At 34.3% G+C, this 17,188-nt stretch overlaps 1 pseudogene; it reads left to right on the top strand.

Moving 5' to 3' along the window:
* The first annotated feature begins 12,149 nt into the window (after nucleotides 1-12,149).
* LOC131146686 (disease resistance protein Roq1-like) overlaps nucleotides 12,150-17,188 on the top strand; it is a 35,781-nt pseudogene continuing 30,742 nt past the window's right edge.

Genomic DNA, 17,188 nt, shown 5'->3' with positions numbered 1-17,188 from the left:
TGCATTTTAAGCATATTAAAAAGGAACTATTAATACGGTGGAGTTATTAATTGATGTCTTAAAAAAACATAGTTCCAATACTTACGCTACATTTACTATTTATACTTATACAGTAGAGGATAAGTGTAATATTTTTAGGCAAGTATATTATTTCTGAAATAAAATTACCCAAAAATTAATGTTGCACTTTTGTTATTCCACATTCAACATTTTAGTTTATAATTTATTCCAACGTGATATTTTTTGTCCTTATATTTTCAATTTTAACGATGATATAATCTTTGAACAAAACTTAACCTAAATGTGAAACGTCAAGACATTATTTAGAACTTGAAAATATTAGAAAAAAAAATTCAAAAATTTTAAGAATTAGTATTTTTATGTTTGCTTTAAGAAATAAATATATATATATATGAAATTAATGGAAAAAAATTAATTTACACATCATTAATATTTTTTTCTTGAATTTTAACTATATTAAAATGAAATTTTATTCTAATAATATTTAATATAAAAAATAAATAAATTAATTAATAAATTTATTACTTTTTCCTTCCTTTTCTTTCTTCAAATAAACATTCAGGAGTAAAGTACAATTCAAAGAAACTAAGGATTATAGTGTTCTCTTCTTAATATTTTTTTTTTATTTGGTAGACAATTTTACCCTTTTCTTGCTTTGTTATTAAGAGTGGTTGTATATATTAGCTAGCAGGAAATGTAGTTGTTGGATGGAATGGCAGTTGGAATCATATTCAAACCCAACAATCAAACTGATTTGGGTTTTTTTCTTTTTCTTTTTTGGAGTTATGTTATGCTTAAACTACAAAACGAAAGATAACCCATCTCCCATCTGTATTCTTTTCCAATCTTACAAGAATTTGCAATCGAAACTTCCAACAAAAAATATTTTAAGCTTTGACTGCTGGGATGTCTCTTAATAATGGGATGCATATTTTTAGAACCTACATTAAATTATATTTCTCATTTGTGTGAGTGCAAGTGCTACTAATACATCTTGTGATTTTTAAAATCTACTAATAGAAATTATTTTTTACAAATCTTTCTCTAAAGCACCTTTATTTAATTATTGGTGTGGTTTGATATATTTAGGTGTCAAACAACTTTTTAAGAATGTTAATGATGATATGTTCGATCGGGCTTGACAAAAAAATGTTTACAACAAATAGGTGTCGAACTCCTTTTGAGGCTTAGTTCGGCCTCCTTGTAGCTTTTGACGAGGAACTTCTAAAAACGAACTAATGAAAAGGAAAATGATTGATATTGTCGCAGAAATAATTTGACCCATGTGAAAAAGGAGTTGTGAGAAAGAAAAAAATTAATTTTACTCTGTGTTTGGGAGCATGAATTTCAAACCTTGGATTTGAATTTTGATTTAGATAGATTTGAGCAAATTTTAGTACTATTTTGTATTGCATTTTATATAAATCTAATACAAGTCTGAATAGAAGACCTCTCCAAACATAAGGTAAGTATTTGACAAAAGGTTATGAAATCTCTAAAATAGACATGCATTTTTAAAAAAATATAATTAACTCGTTGGTAATTTTGTAATATTTGAAAAAAACAAAGGAGGATAATCCAGTAAAATAGTTTATTGGAAAAAAAAACTAATTTTTAACTTTTAAAAGTTTCAAATATGTTACTTTTGAAAGTTCTCCTAAAAAATTAAAAGCTGACTTTTTAAAATTGAAAGTTGATTATAAATATGTTAGATCTAGCTTTTATTTCAAAAAGGAGAATTTGAGGCAGAAGTGGGGAGGGGGCCAAACACAACCTAAGATGATATGAGAGTTTGTGAGTGTATGATTTGGATGAATGAATTCATTATGCTAGCTCCGATTAAAGGTATTGTGATAGATAATTTATTACCAAAAGGACGACCTCATTAGATAAGGAGGCCGTGTCAAAAAATCATAGAAATCGGAAAAAATCATAGGAGGAGGGAGAGCAAAGGGAGGCGAAAGGACTTAGATTAAAAGAGGGGGGAGAAAATGATAGAAGAGAATGGATTGAATATAGAGGGAGATATAGTAAGAGGATAAAAGATAAAAGACACTAGGTTCGTTTGGCACTAGACTAATTGTATTAAATGTATGAATCTGTTAAAGATCCTACTACCATATATTGCTTAGTTATTTGTATGCATCTATTGATCTACCCAAGATTTACAAAATAGTCCTCATAATTATTCTAAAATATTTACTAAATTGATCAATTATACGCTTGAAAGAGTCCTTAACATTTAAAAGCCTCCGGCTTTTAAATGCTGGTATTTATTGCAGTTGACCATCCATTGTTCATCAATGACTCCTTCTAAAAGTTTTGGATGGACTAGAATCCCATGCTTAGATTTGTCAATTGAGGTCAAGCAAAATTTTTTTTTTTCATAAGCCGACCATTTTTCTCCCAAGGGACACTTGACTTACCAAGTTGGAGCTCTAAAGAGATGACTCTTTCATTGTTGAGAGTTTGAGCCCTAACGATGTGTTAGAGTTTTAAGTTCAAATATTGACAAAGCGTAAAAATGTATAGAATAAGTGATGAGTTTATTTCCAATCGTATTTTAAATATAAATTCAAATTATTTTTTAAAGAATAGGGATATGCATATCATGCATATATGTAACTCATCAACTTTTAACATGTATTTTGCATTCATATTGTGGAGAACCAAAAAAATTTAAATTAAATTAAATTAAATAATAAATAAATATTTATTAATTAAATAATATTATATAATATAATAATATATTAATATAATATATATATATAAAACTTATGAAGCTTTAGGAAAAAACTTTCCTAAATTCACCGAAGACCCCCTGCGACACTCTCTCTCCCTCAACTTCGCTTCTCAACACTTTAACCGAGGAGATTTCATGATTTGGTGTTGTAGGCACCACTCTATGAGTCCATGGATAAGGTAGGGGAATAAATTATGTCAGTTTATTTTCGAAATTGAATTGTTTAAATTGGGAATATGGATACAAAAATACTATATAGGATTTTCTGAACTATTCAAGCATATGGGAACGATGTTTTTTGGACATTATATATAAATTTAGGAAAAACCAAAGTGAGTAGTGTAATCATCTCCTATTTTCCTGAAAAATGTATATTGTGAGTTAAATAAAATTATGGAGATGATCAGACCTTTGTTTTTTGTGCGATATATTTTCCCGGACAATTTATTATATTATGGTATAAGCATTTAAATTGTGTGGCATGAGAACAATTTGTTATAATTGCTGAATTAAATCGGTTGGAATCCCTTCTATGATATTATACGGTGAAATTGTGATCTTATATAGAAATGTGATTTTATATTGAGTTTGGATTTTATATTGAATTATGAATATATACAGAGTTGTGATTTTATACTGAGTTATAATTGTATATAGAGAATGTTGTTTTTATACTGATCAATGGAAATATTGAGAATACTGTGGAATTGTGAGAAATGACAGTTTTATACCTAGTTGTGAAAATGAGATCATGCTACTGTTTTTATCATGAAAATTATAATATAACATTGACAGGATATAAGGAGGTCATTATGTTGTTATTATATAATATTATATAAATTGCAATATAACGTTAATAGGATATGAGTAGGTCGTTATATTGTTATTATATAATATTATATAAATTGCATTATATGATTTAAGAATCTTGATGAATCAGATGTGTTGAGAACTCGGTACCGTAGCTAGTGGAATTGTTAGTGCAGCCACATTGTTATGGAAAGTGTAGGCGGTAAATGGTCGATTTGACCTGCGAAGTGTTGTGGACTGCCCTGGAGTTTAGACCAGACTGCGATAGGCAAATTGGACTACAGACATATCTTACGTTGACTTAGCCTGGTAGTAGGCCATCCATGGTTAAGTACAATATTCAGACAGTACAACCCGATCATGTGGAGTTAATATATGATGTTGTATGATTGTCTATTCAGGAAGGTTCTTTTATACATATATGATGATTTACGTACACATGGAAATTTATAAAGTCAAAGCATGATTTTGAGAAAAGTATTTATTTTCAGTTATATAGGTATGAGTACAGATTTTAAATGTAATTTCATTTTAAGTTAATTAATGGATATATTTGTTGACGTGAAAACTCATTTCTCATAGACTAATAATAATCTATTCCGTATTACTGAAAGATGTCTCACTCCAATAAATATTTCTACTTTTTAGAACCCCAGGAAATCAAACCTAGAAGCTCAAGGTCGGGGTATAGATAATACAGATAGGGTAAGTGTTGGCATGGATTGCGTATATAAATGTTTTTGGTAATTTTTGGAGTTACAACATGATTTTTGGGAAATTGTATGGTAATGGTTGTGAGGTATTATTTTGGTATGTATAATGTAGGGAAGGTTTATTTTTGCTTCCGTTGGTTGTGCAATGGTACAGATGTTGTAACGGCTGAGAAGATAATATGAATGGAAGTGTAAAAAATAATAATAATAAAAAAATAAAGATAAATAAAAAATAAGTAAATAAATATATTTTTATTTTGATTTTTATTAATTATTTAAATTATTATTATTAATTAAATATTATAATATTATATATAAAAAATATTATTATAATAATAAGTGTTTCCTTCAGGATGCTTTCTGAAGGAAATCATATTTCCTTCCTTCTCTGAAGATCCAGAGAGAGTTACGCTCTCTGTCTTTCCTTCCACTCTCTCATGCTCCTCTCGTCTTTCCCTCGTCTTCTGTCCCACTCTTCTCAATTTCTTTTCCAACATTCGATTGATCAGAAATCCGAAAATACTGTTGGGTTCCTACCTCCGCCACCGACATTCCTACTAAAGTGGATTTGTCATGAGAGCGGCATAGGCATATCTCCTGGGGTAAGGCCAATTTTCACACTTACCTCATTTTTTCTTAAATCTTAAGCCCAATTAACGAATAAAAATTGTCAAGAGATTTGTGGGGAGATTCTCCACAATCTAGTTGGAGCGGGTTTTCGACTTGGAGCTCCGAGGCACCAACCCTAAATATGGGGTAAGTTTAACAATTTAGGCATTTAATAAGCTATTTAGGGTATTCAGAATCTAAGGTAATTTTAGGAAAAAATGCCTTGGAGATTGTGATGAATAATATGGTAAAATTTGAATTTTAAGGTTTCAGGGGTTTTTGAATGTCGTGGGGCGTAGGTCGGGGTTTTATTGGACTTTTCATAAATCAGGTAAGGGGATTAAGTTAAGTTAGAATTTTATTAAATATGAATTGATTAAATTGTTATATATTTATTTATTTATGTATTTAAGAATTTAAAGGTTATTTCGAAAACCAACCGTTCGAAATGGATTTTACAAACTTAAAATATATGGTATGGTATTTTGAATAAAAATGAACGGTGGAAAGTTTGATTGTTTATATGATTATGTTTAAATGTTGAAATTGTGTGGCCGATGATTATTCGGTAGGATTTATTGTTTAACTGGATTTGAGACTGATTGCGAAATACTTAAACTATTTGTGAAATACTGGAATTGTTATGAAAAATACTGGAATTGCTTGTGAAAAATGCAGGATTTTGAAATAAAGGCTAGTGGTCGGGTATTGTTTGATTGGCCAAGGGCCAATATTATTATTTGACGGCCGAGGGCTGGAATTTTAATTAAACGGTTGTGAACCAGATTGTATTTTTGGTCTGGGACCAGATTTTTGGAATAATAGGAAATATATGTGAATTGATATTTGAAATGGTGATTTTTATTATCTAAATTGCATGATATGTTTTAAGAACCCTGGAAACCAGCATATTGTGAGCACTGTACCGTTGCTAGTTAGACTATGTGCACCCGCATTGTTCTTGATAGAAGTGTAGGGGGTCCAGTCGACTGCCTGCGTGAAGTTGAAATAAGGGCGTCGGACCTGCAGCTTTACTGTGGATGTCTGTAGATGTGTTTGCATAGGATGCTGTTTTTTTTTTTATACTTTATTTGGGCTGATCACCCAGGCTTAGTCCAGCCTTTGGGTCGCACAACCTGTGCCATGGGGGAAGTAAATGACGTGTTTGTCACAGGGAGTGTCTTATATGCATATCTGTTAATTTATGTGAATACAGTTAATTAATAAGATAACTTCGAGGGCTTACAAAGAAAGGTGAGTGTCTTGGTAGCAGTAATGGTACTAAAGTAGAGGGAAGCTACTTGTATGAGGGGGTAATCTTTCCTATCCTCGGCTAATTATGTGTGTGAGTATAAAATAAGAATGATTTCATAAATGTGTTTATCTACTTAATGAACTGGTTATTTTTTGTACACTAAATGCGTGCTGGCCATACACTGACATTAACTTAATCTTTCCCTTACAGAGTTGTGCCTCACCCCTAGTTTACAAACTATTTTTCAGGAAATTCTGGGAAACGTTCTTAGCAAGCTAGAGGGGCTGAGACAGTAGTATAGTTTTTTTGTATGTGATGAGTGTAGTTTAAATTGGTTTTTGTATAAGTATAGTACGTTGGTTTGTATTAATGATTATAGAACCTTTTGTATATAAAGGTAGTATAGAACTTTGGTAATGGTTTTTTGGAGATTGTATCTTTTATTTCTGCTACATTTTATATGATGAGTTTGGTATTAGTTACACAGACGTCACTAAAGTAGTACTCCGAACCCACATGGCGGGTCGGGCTGTTATAGATGTAATATTCTAGAATATTGTGAATATATGTAATATTGTCATAATTATGGGGAAAAAAAGGGGGTCGTGACACGTATTTTATTTTTTAAAGTATCAAAATAAAATAACATAAATATGTTCGGTAGATATTTAAGTTCATCTAATAGGTTGGAAGTGTATGGATTATGACTATTTATACTTTAATTTGACTAAGATTTCAATGGAGTTTGTAAAAAAAAATGTTAATTATAATTAGAATGTATAGACTATTTCAAAACTTTAGAACAAATTCACTATGTTGCATCTTAAAATTGGGATTCATTAAAATTAGTGTGAATTTGTCATATTTTTTGTCACTTTGATTTCAAAATTATTTTTCCATAACTTAGTTTTTAAACCATTTTTTAATGGTTGAGTATCAAATTAGTTAGCCTGCATATGCTCATTTATACATACTAAAAAGTAAAAGTTTCTTGCATTGAGTTTGAATCATATGGAGTTTGCCACAACCTCAATATTTTCCTAAAAACAATGCTTCTTGGATAAAAAATTCTCGTATAGGGCACACCGTCACTGAGGTCGCTGCACACCTTCGCTGCATGTCGCTGCACGCCGGAGCCGTTCTTGCACGCTGTTGCTGAGGTTGTTGCACACCGTTGTTGAGGTTTCCGCACGTCGTTGCTGAGGTCGATGCACGCCGTAGCTGTAATGCCCCAAACCCGCCAAGTGGAACCCGAGGGTTACATGTTTCATTTGTCTATTTTTAATACCATACACCACAATCATACATCAGAAAAGTAAATAACCTCAATTTAAATACCATAGTCTATCTATATATATCCCATAAACAACTACCACCATTCTTTTATATTACATACCAATATTTCAAAAACATAAAATATACATAAGTTGTCTTTACAAACTCCCCAAAATTACCAAAATGCTACCCTATTGGAGCCCTAAGCTCGATCTTCTGATGGACCTGAAAATATGATCATCCACTAGGGTGAGACATATCTTAGTAAGGAAGAATAAATCATAGCAATGTGTTGCAGAGTGTTTAAATAATACAGAACATATATTCATTTGTATTTCATTGTCAACAGCAGCTGAGAAAATGCATTATTAATATCAACATTGACCTCTGATTTCATACTCACATTCAAAATTATTTTTAATGATAACTAAGAATAGGGAAGATTACCCACCCATACATGTAGCTTCCCTTTGCTCTAATACTAATATCAGGGCACTCACCTTACTTAGTAAGCCATTGGGCTATGTATATCGGCAAAGTCTCCAAGAATAGAGAAGGTTACTCGCCCATACAAGTAACTTCCCTCTGCTCTGGTACCAAACTAAAATTAGCAAGACACTCGCCTTTCTCAGCAAGCTCTTGGCAGAAAATTTTACCTTGCCATAAATATACATATAATTAAATTAACATACCATTTATATTTTCAGGTCAGATTCCACAAAAATTATCCACATAGGAGAACATCGTCCACACGAGACTCTTATTTATACATGATCCACACAGGACTGGTCCACAGAGGACTAATAGTTTCATAGAATACATGGTCCACATAGGACTGATCCACACAGAACTAACATCACACAGAATACATGGTCTACACAGGATTGGTCCACATAGGACTAACATCACACATAATACATGGTCCACACAAGACTAACATCTTCACAGAAACATATCGTGACCCACACAGGCACCACTAACCACCAGTACCAATTCCCATGATCTACCTGTAATATATTAGTAGAACAACCTCCTTAGGCCTGCCAATGCTTTACCCCAATATATAATGACAATATACGAACTCCCCAGGCCTGCCAACGTATATCGTGATTATATCTAGGCAATATAACGAACTCCTTAGGTCTGCCAACGTTATATTGTGATACACACGAATAACCACACAAAATGACCCATATACACACATTGCATTATTTTTCACGCAACAATCTCAAGCAACTAGCATTCACAAACAATCATTATTCACAAATAAACTGTACTCACAACTAACCAATGTTCACAATCCAACAGTATATTTCATCATTCTATACAACCAATGTTCACAATCCAACACTATATTTCATCATTATGTACTCACATCAGCCAATTAAAATTATGAAAGTTGTATTCCTGTCACACAATTTATTTTCCATATATGTATGACTCGGAATTTTAAATAATTAGAAAATGTGATAAATGAAATGGATTAATGGATAATGAAGGAAAAAGGAAAGGAAAGAAATTAGAAGGAAAAACAGGTCTCGTCGACGAATGTCCTGTATTTGTCGACGAGTGTCCTTCTAAGCTCGTTGACGAAGTCTGCTTCTCGTCAACGAAGAAATCCCGAGAGAGAATTTTGGAAACCCTGAATTTCGTCGATGAAGGTATCTTCTCGTTGACGAAGACTCTACAGCGCCTTGTTGACGAATTGACGTGTCTCGTCAACGAAGCCCTGCCTATAAATTGGAATTTTTTCATTTTTCAGCGTGAAAACTCGGCACTCTCTCCTCTCTCTCTCTCTCTCTCTCTAAAAACGATCCCCAAGCCTTCTCTCTTCGATTTCAGGCTAGTTTTGACCCGGTTTAACTATCTGGAACTGCCACGAGGTTCGTGGGATCATTCTCTTCAAGGCTGTATGAGCTGATCGTTGGGTTGTGAGGTTTGGGAAACATCCCAAAATCAGGGTGAGTTAGTTATTTTGGAATTTTCTTAAGGAATGTTGTTATTTGGAGTCTAGGAATTAGTAAATAAGTATTTTCTTTAAGATTTAAGTTAATTGGAATTTATTTTAATTAAGTTAGGATTTTTGGATTCAGGGTCCAAGTGAACGCTGCGGGTATCAGTTCGGGGATCCTGCCAGCGTAGTTCGAAAGTCAGGTAAGGGGGAAATTTATATATTAAATCAGGTTTTTCATGAATTTAAATGGATTATATGTTATTTATATATATATATATATATATATATATATATATATGTTTATATGTGGGTTTAAAATGTCAGCCATGAAATTAAGTTTTCTGAGCTTAGGAATGTTTATATAGTTATGTATATGTGAAAGTAAATGAATGAAAGTGGAAAAGAATTTTCTAAGAAATTAAGTAAGAAATGAAATGTATTTTCAGTATATAAATGTTAACAATGGGTTGGCTTATTTTGTAAGGAATATATATGAATTTTACTGCTAAAATTATGTGGCTTGAGATTCTGTGCAAATATATATGTTAACTATATGAGATGCAGGTTAAGTAAGTAAATCTTTATGAATAAAAATGATATGGACAATGATGCTTATGTATGTTAAATGCAACCATGTAAATGTAAGACAGTTGAAAGACAACCATGTTAGCAGATTCTAGCGCATTTCTATGTGGAAACTAACTGTAGTAGATTCTAGCGCATATCTATGTGGAAACTAATTGATGATGGCTAAAGACTAGCTGTACTACGAAGTAATGAAATGAAATGTTATGCAATGAAAGGACAATGGAATGACAATGCAATGAAAAGAAATGTGAAACGTGAACGATACGAATGGGAAAGAGTCACTTAAAGTGAAACGAACCGTAAAGTTAAGTTATGAATATGAATGAATGTGTATGAATGTATAATGACATAAATGAATGATATATTATGATATTAGAAGTATGTATGTACGTAGAACATGTCACGATTGGGTAAGGTGAACTCTTCACCTGAGGGCTTGCTGAGAAAGGCGAGTGCACTAGTAGCTTCAGATGTGGCAGTAGCTGCATAACGTACTAGGGTAAAGTGAACCTACTTGTAGGAGCCGGTAGATTTCTCCATCCTTAGGGCCTTTGCCGATAAATTATTGTTGAATGTATGAGTACAAGATTAATCTAGCACTTGAGGGCTTACTGAGTAAGGTGAGTGCCCTGATATGCTTTAGTTGTGACCATAGGGTTACCTAAGTATTAGAGCAAAGAGGTGTTACTTGTATGGGCGGGTAATCACCCATATCCTTAGGTAATCTCGTGGGTTAATTATTTGCATGTGATTGTGTAGGTTCAGAAAACGATTTCAATGTTATGTGATGTTTTGCAAATGTATTTAAAATGATGTCTATTTACCTCATGTTGGCCACATGCTGTTTTAATATGTATGTTTCTTCCCTTACTGAGAAGTGTCTCACCCGAATATGATGATTTCTTTTCAGGACATCCTCGAGGTCGAGCTTAGGGAGCTCGAGGGTATTTAGCATTTTTGGAGGACTATATAAAGAAATAGGGTATATGTTGATAATATTTTGGGGATGTATATGTTATGTTATAAGTCTTTATGTTTTAAGTCTATAGAGAAAAGAATGTCTGTGAACATACTGGAATGTTATGGAGTATGTATTTATGGAAATGCAAGTGATGGTTGGATTTTATGGATTTCTAGTTAGGATATAGCAAACTCTGGTATATTATGGTTTTATGATATATAGAGATTATGTTTATGTTTTTCCGCTGCGAATGTATGTAAGGATTTGTGATTTAATAGGATAATATCAGGTATAACGCACCAGACCCGGGTTTAGGGGTTCGGGACGTTACATTTTGGTATCAGAGCAATGATTTTGGGATTTTTAGGATTTAGGAAATGATTTATACCAGAGTATAGGAAATAGTTAAGATAAGGATACTAGATGAATAGGTTAGATATTGAGAACTAAGTTTGGTGTAGGGAAGTATAGGATCTTGTTTTATGATTTAGGGGCGAAATTACGTCGACGATTTCCTGTGATTTTTCTGAAGTAGTTGACGGCCTCAGAAAAGTTATGGTAAACCTTAGATGTTTTTGTTTCTAAATTGTGAGACTAGTCCTTATATGGAGATATTGGATTTAATTTAATGATTATGTTATTCGGAGCTTTAATATAAAATTCTTATCTCTTCTCTGTCCTATTTTTTAGGATGCATTCTGGATATGAGAATATAGAGGCTGAAGGAAGGGAGGATTCAGTGACCTCTAGCGAGGAGGAAATAGATACCTCTAAGGTATTGCGGGGTATCGTTCGTCAGGTTGAAGCAGAAATGAAGAAGGAACCGAAAGAATAGAACTGTCCACCTGTAGGACAGGGTTGCAGCATAAAAGAGTTTATGAGGATGAACCCTCCAGCCTTTGTAAAAGGACCTGATCCTGTGGTAGCAGAGAATTGGGTACAGGAGATAGAAGAAATCATGACTGTACTCGACTGCACGGACGAGCAGAAGGTCCGTTATGCCACTTTCAAAATGACAGGAGAAGCGAAGCGCTGGTGGTTTTCTGCGAAACTACTGGAGGATCAGAGGGTCGTAAAGATAACTCTTACCTGAGGACCAGAGGGTCGTAAAGATAGCTCTTACCTGGGAGAGGTTCAAGGAGCTATTCTTTGACAGGTACTTTCCTTCATCTGTTAGAGAGGAAAAGATAGAAGAGTTCACCAATCTGACCTAGGGAGACATGACAGTTGCAGAGTATGCGGCTAAATTTGTAGAATTGTCGCGGTTCGCTCCATTTTTGGTCCCAAATGAAGTAAGGAAGGCTAGGAAATTTGAGAAAGGTCTGAGGCACAGAATCTACGAGCTGGTGGTCGGGTTTCAAGTCCAGAGTTTTTCAGAAATAGTTGACAAGACCTCAGTGTTAGAGAAGAGTATCCAAGGCAGCACTGAACCTTTAGAGCAGAAGAAGAGAATTGCACCATCTGACTTTCAGTTTGAGGCCAGTCAGGGATTAGGGAAGAAAGGGAAAGAAACAATGGGCTCTGTATGCCCGAAGTGTGATAAGAGGCATAAGGGCGAATGCTGGTATAACACTCCGAATTGCTACAGGTGCGGTAAGCCAGGGCACCATAGGAAAGATTGCTGAGAACCCTTGCCTATGGTAGCTGCTCAAAATCAGGACAAGGGAAAGCAGCAGATACCACTTGGAAGAGGTGGTCCGCCTCGACTGTACACACTCCTTGAAATTCATTCAGATGATCAACCACAGATGTCCTTTCTTTATATTTCAGTTGCATCATCCTTTTAATTAAGAATAACTTATTATTGCCAGTCTTTGAAGCATATAGGTTTTCAAGTTTGTTTTACAAAGTACGTGCATGTGTCTCTTGATCAATGTGATTGTAAACATTTTCCTCAATGAATTGCCGAATAAAACCATGCACCTATCGATGTTCAAACTCTCATCCCTCATCAGTCTTAGATTCAGGCTTTTGAGTACTTAAAACAAGAAGATGCAAAGCCCTCACAAATAAAAGTTCTTTCATTTTATTTTGCCACAGTTGATAATTTGTGTCATTAAAAAGAGTCATTTTACTTGTGCTAACATCTATAATTATAGAAGAACACTGAACCTTGCTCTGATACCAGTGTGTTGGGAAGAAACGACACTTATCGAAAAATTGCGGAAGCACAACCGAGAGTTCTCTCTCTCCTAATTGACAAAACCAATTCTTATGATATAACAATAGCACAAATATATATATATATATATATATATATATATATATATTCAGCAATACAAAATCAGCCCAAAAATAATAACAAATATCAATACCACGAAACACACAATTTTACATAGAAAACCCCTTTAAATCAAAGGGTAAAAACTACAGGACTTGAGAGTCCACTCAAAAACATCACTATAATAAATTTGTGGGTACAAGAGCACAATTTTCAGCTATCACAATCAGTATGTAGCTCTATTTTTAGCTAACAACAAGAGATCTTAAAATCAATGAGGGAAAGTTGAGAAATTTCACAAAAAACGTGGTTACTGTTCAAATATAATATTTGACACTATAGCGCTTGGACGACCAATCCGACCGTTCAAAATTCGCGCCTATAAGTCCTTTATCTATTGACAAAAAAATCAGCTCGATCGGACCACGAATAACACTCCAATTATCGGTTGATCAAAACTACACACTATAGCAAAAATTCAGATTTTCTCAACGTGGTTACCGTTCTAACCCAATATATGATGCTACAATGCTTGGACAACCAATCTGATTGTTGAAAATCATTGTCTATGAGTCCTCTATCTGCTAGCAAAAAAGTTGCTTGATTGGACCATGGATGACCCTACAATCATCGATTGATCAAAACCGCACACTATAGTAAAAATCCAGATTTTCTCTTATGCTTCTCCCTCTTTTTGCCACACACTCTCTCTCACTTTTTTGATGGAATTCTACACTGTCAACCCTAATTTCTGAACGAAAATGAGATGTAAAAAGACCTCTAAAAAAGTCCAATAAAGAGTCCAAAGAAAATGGGTTAAAGGGTTGAATGAGTTTATCCACATAGGAAGGATACGCAACCCTCAACTAAGAAAATCCCAATATTCTTTTATACAATGATTACATCGTAAGTTTCCCACTAGTTAATACACTTCAAACCCTTGTTTAGCTCAATAGGAAATACATAATTCTCCTACAGTTTGCATGACCTTGCGAGGAGAAATATCACTGGGCAGTTTATATGTTCAAATTCAAAACTCTTGCCAAATTGTGAGTTTTGGTTGATTTTTTTGCAGGATTGAGTCAAAACATATTAATGATATTGTCAAAGAAATATATTCTCAATTGAACGATACACGTCCAAGTGGTCCCAAGGAACCTTTTGGGATAGATTGTCGGGTACAGGAAGTAAAATTATATTTAGAGTTAGAGCGAGATGGTGTTTTGTTCATAGAAATATATGACATGAGTAGAATAGGCAAGACAACTCTAGCAAGAGCTACCTACGATGATATTCGTGCTAAATTTAAAGCTAGCAGTTTTCTTAATGTTCGGGCAAAAGGTTTTCTTGCTTCACAGGAAAGACTTCTTTCTGACATGAAGTTGCTTAGTCCTGGAAAGAAATGGGATGTGCAGAAGGGAACTGATGTGTTAGGAAAAAGGCTACGCTATAAAAAGGTTCTTCTTGTTCTCGATGAAGCGGATGAAAGTGAACAATTAAAAAATTAGCTGGAAATCAATGTTGGTTTGGTCCGGGGAGTAGAATCATTATAACAAGTAGAGATAAACAATTGTTGGTGTCACATGGAGTGAAGATATACCTGGCAAAGAGATTGAATGATGATGAGGCTTTGCTACTCTTCAACTGGAAAGCCTTCATGAATCCAAATCCTGAACCGGAAAATGATCGTATGCAACTAGCCAATGATTTTGTTAATTATGCCGAAGGCCTTCCTTTAGCTCTTGAAGTTCTGGGTTCCTCACTATGTGGTAAGAAAACGGAGGTGTGGGAAAGTGCCCGAGATCAACTAAAAAAAGCTCCTCATGAAAGCATAATGAACACACTTCTAATATGTTTTAATAAGCTGGAGGATCGAAAGAAAAATCTTTTCTTGGATATTGCTTGTTTCTTTAAAGGAGAGGACATAGGTCAGGCAGAAGACATACTAAAGAGCTGTGGGTACTACCCAAAAAGTGAAATAGATGCTCTTATGGACAAATCTCTCATAAGCATTGTAGGGAACAAATTGTGGATGCATGGGTCGCTACAGGAAATGGGTCAGCGAATTGCTGCTGGTGAGCCACTTGAAGCTCGTACCAGGTTGTGGCCCTGTAAGGACTCTTGCAATGGACTGATGGAAAGTGAGGTGAGTAGCTTTGTTTGTTTGGGTATAAATTTTGGGGGAGGGGAAATATATGATATATCTTGTTATCTTGTATACTTTGCATTGACTAATTTCATTATCTCAACGCTCAATTTCTAGGAAGCGGGAGCAGTTGATGGCGTATTTGAGTACTACTACTGGCGTGGAAAAAAAATGGCACGGTGTAAAGTTGATTTTACAGAGAGCAGGGGGGTTGCAGTAAAATATGGAGATGAACAAGAAAATGTAGAAGCCATTGGCAGATCCAGAAAACTGCGTGAATTCTCCTTCTCCTTTTCTTATTATTCACTTTATACCCAGCAGAGTATATATATACACGAAATTGAACCATCTGATAAACTAAACAACAGAAAAAACTAAATACAACCAATAAACTGTTAAGTGCAGCATGTGAAGAACAACTGCATAAACTAACTAATAACAAATAGAATATATTTTAACACGCCCCCTCAAGATGGAGTATGGATATTATGAATACCCATCTTGGATAAAATGTTGCTGAAAGGTTGAGAGCCTAGTGCCTTTGTAAAAATATCAGCCAATTGGCAAGTTGTCTTGACATGGCTGGTTTTGATAACACCTCGCTGAATAAGTTGTTGAATAAAATGGCAATCCACTTCGATGTGTTTGGTTCTCTCATGATATACTGGATTAGCAGCAATGTGGATGGCTGCTTTGTTGTCACAAAACAAAGAAACAACTTGGGAATGAGGAATGTCAAGTTCACGAAAGAGTTGTAGCATCCAAACAATTTCAGAACATGCAGTACCCATAGCTCTATATTCTGACTTTGTAGAAGAACGAGATACTACTATCTATTTCTTAGATTTCCAAGTCACAAGGGAATCACCTATTAAAACAAAGATTCCTGTTACTGATCGTCTAGTGTCAACATAACCGGCCCAATTAGAATCTGAAAAAACCTGCACATTTGTTAAAGAAGAGCTGGAGTAGAACAACCCTTGTGATGGTGCACCTTTAATATACCATAAAACCCGTAAAACAGCATCAAGATGAGGTTTTCTTGGTTCATTCAAGAATTGACTGAGAACTTGTACTGAATAGGAAATATCAAGTCTTGTAACAGTGAGGTAAAGTAATCTACCAATTAATCTTCTATAATGAGTAATATTAGTCAATAAATCACCTTCATATCGAGAGAGTTTTAAATGAGGATCCATTGGGAAATTTGCTGGTTTAGCTGCCAACATGCCAGCATCTTCTAGCAAACCTAATGCATATTTTCGTTGACACATTGAAATTCCTTGTTTTGCTCGAGAAATTTCCAGGCGAAGAAAATATTTGAGAGAACCTAAATCCTTCAATCTGAATTGAGCATTTAAAAATGATGTGAATTCTAGAATAGGTGATACAGCATTAGAGACAAGCATAATATCATCCACATAAACCAATAGAACATACTGCATTTTTATAACATATCTCATCTCATACAATAATAATAACATAAAAACATTCCCGGTAGGTTAGCTGGCTATTGTCATGTATTACCCCCACATGACTACGTTGTGTGGTCCGAAGGCGGGACTTGACAATGGTTGGCCGACCACTGCCAAGTCAAACAATAGTCTGTAGGTCCGATGGGTCTGCCAGACCTTGTCCGTACACCAGGGGCGATAATAGCACACTTTTTGAAAATAACCACATCGACCATCCAATCTCACACCACTCCGTACAGCGGCATTAACACAGATATTATGATCACGAAAACCATGGACACATAGCAACGGTACCATGCAAGTGCTAACCTAAACCAAGCCAACCAGGTTCTGATATCATATACATATACTAAAACTGTGATACATAGATATTTCATCTCATTTATTCTCACATCAATTATATCATTTTGCGTACAT

This window comes from Malania oleifera, chromosome 13 (genome assembly GCF_029873635.1).
Source record: "Malania oleifera isolate guangnan ecotype guangnan chromosome 13, ASM2987363v1, whole genome shotgun sequence".
Classification (NCBI taxonomy): domain Eukaryota; kingdom Viridiplantae; phylum Streptophyta; class Magnoliopsida; order Santalales; family Ximeniaceae; genus Malania; species Malania oleifera.
This window is presented reverse-complemented; position numbering and strand designations above follow the sequence as displayed.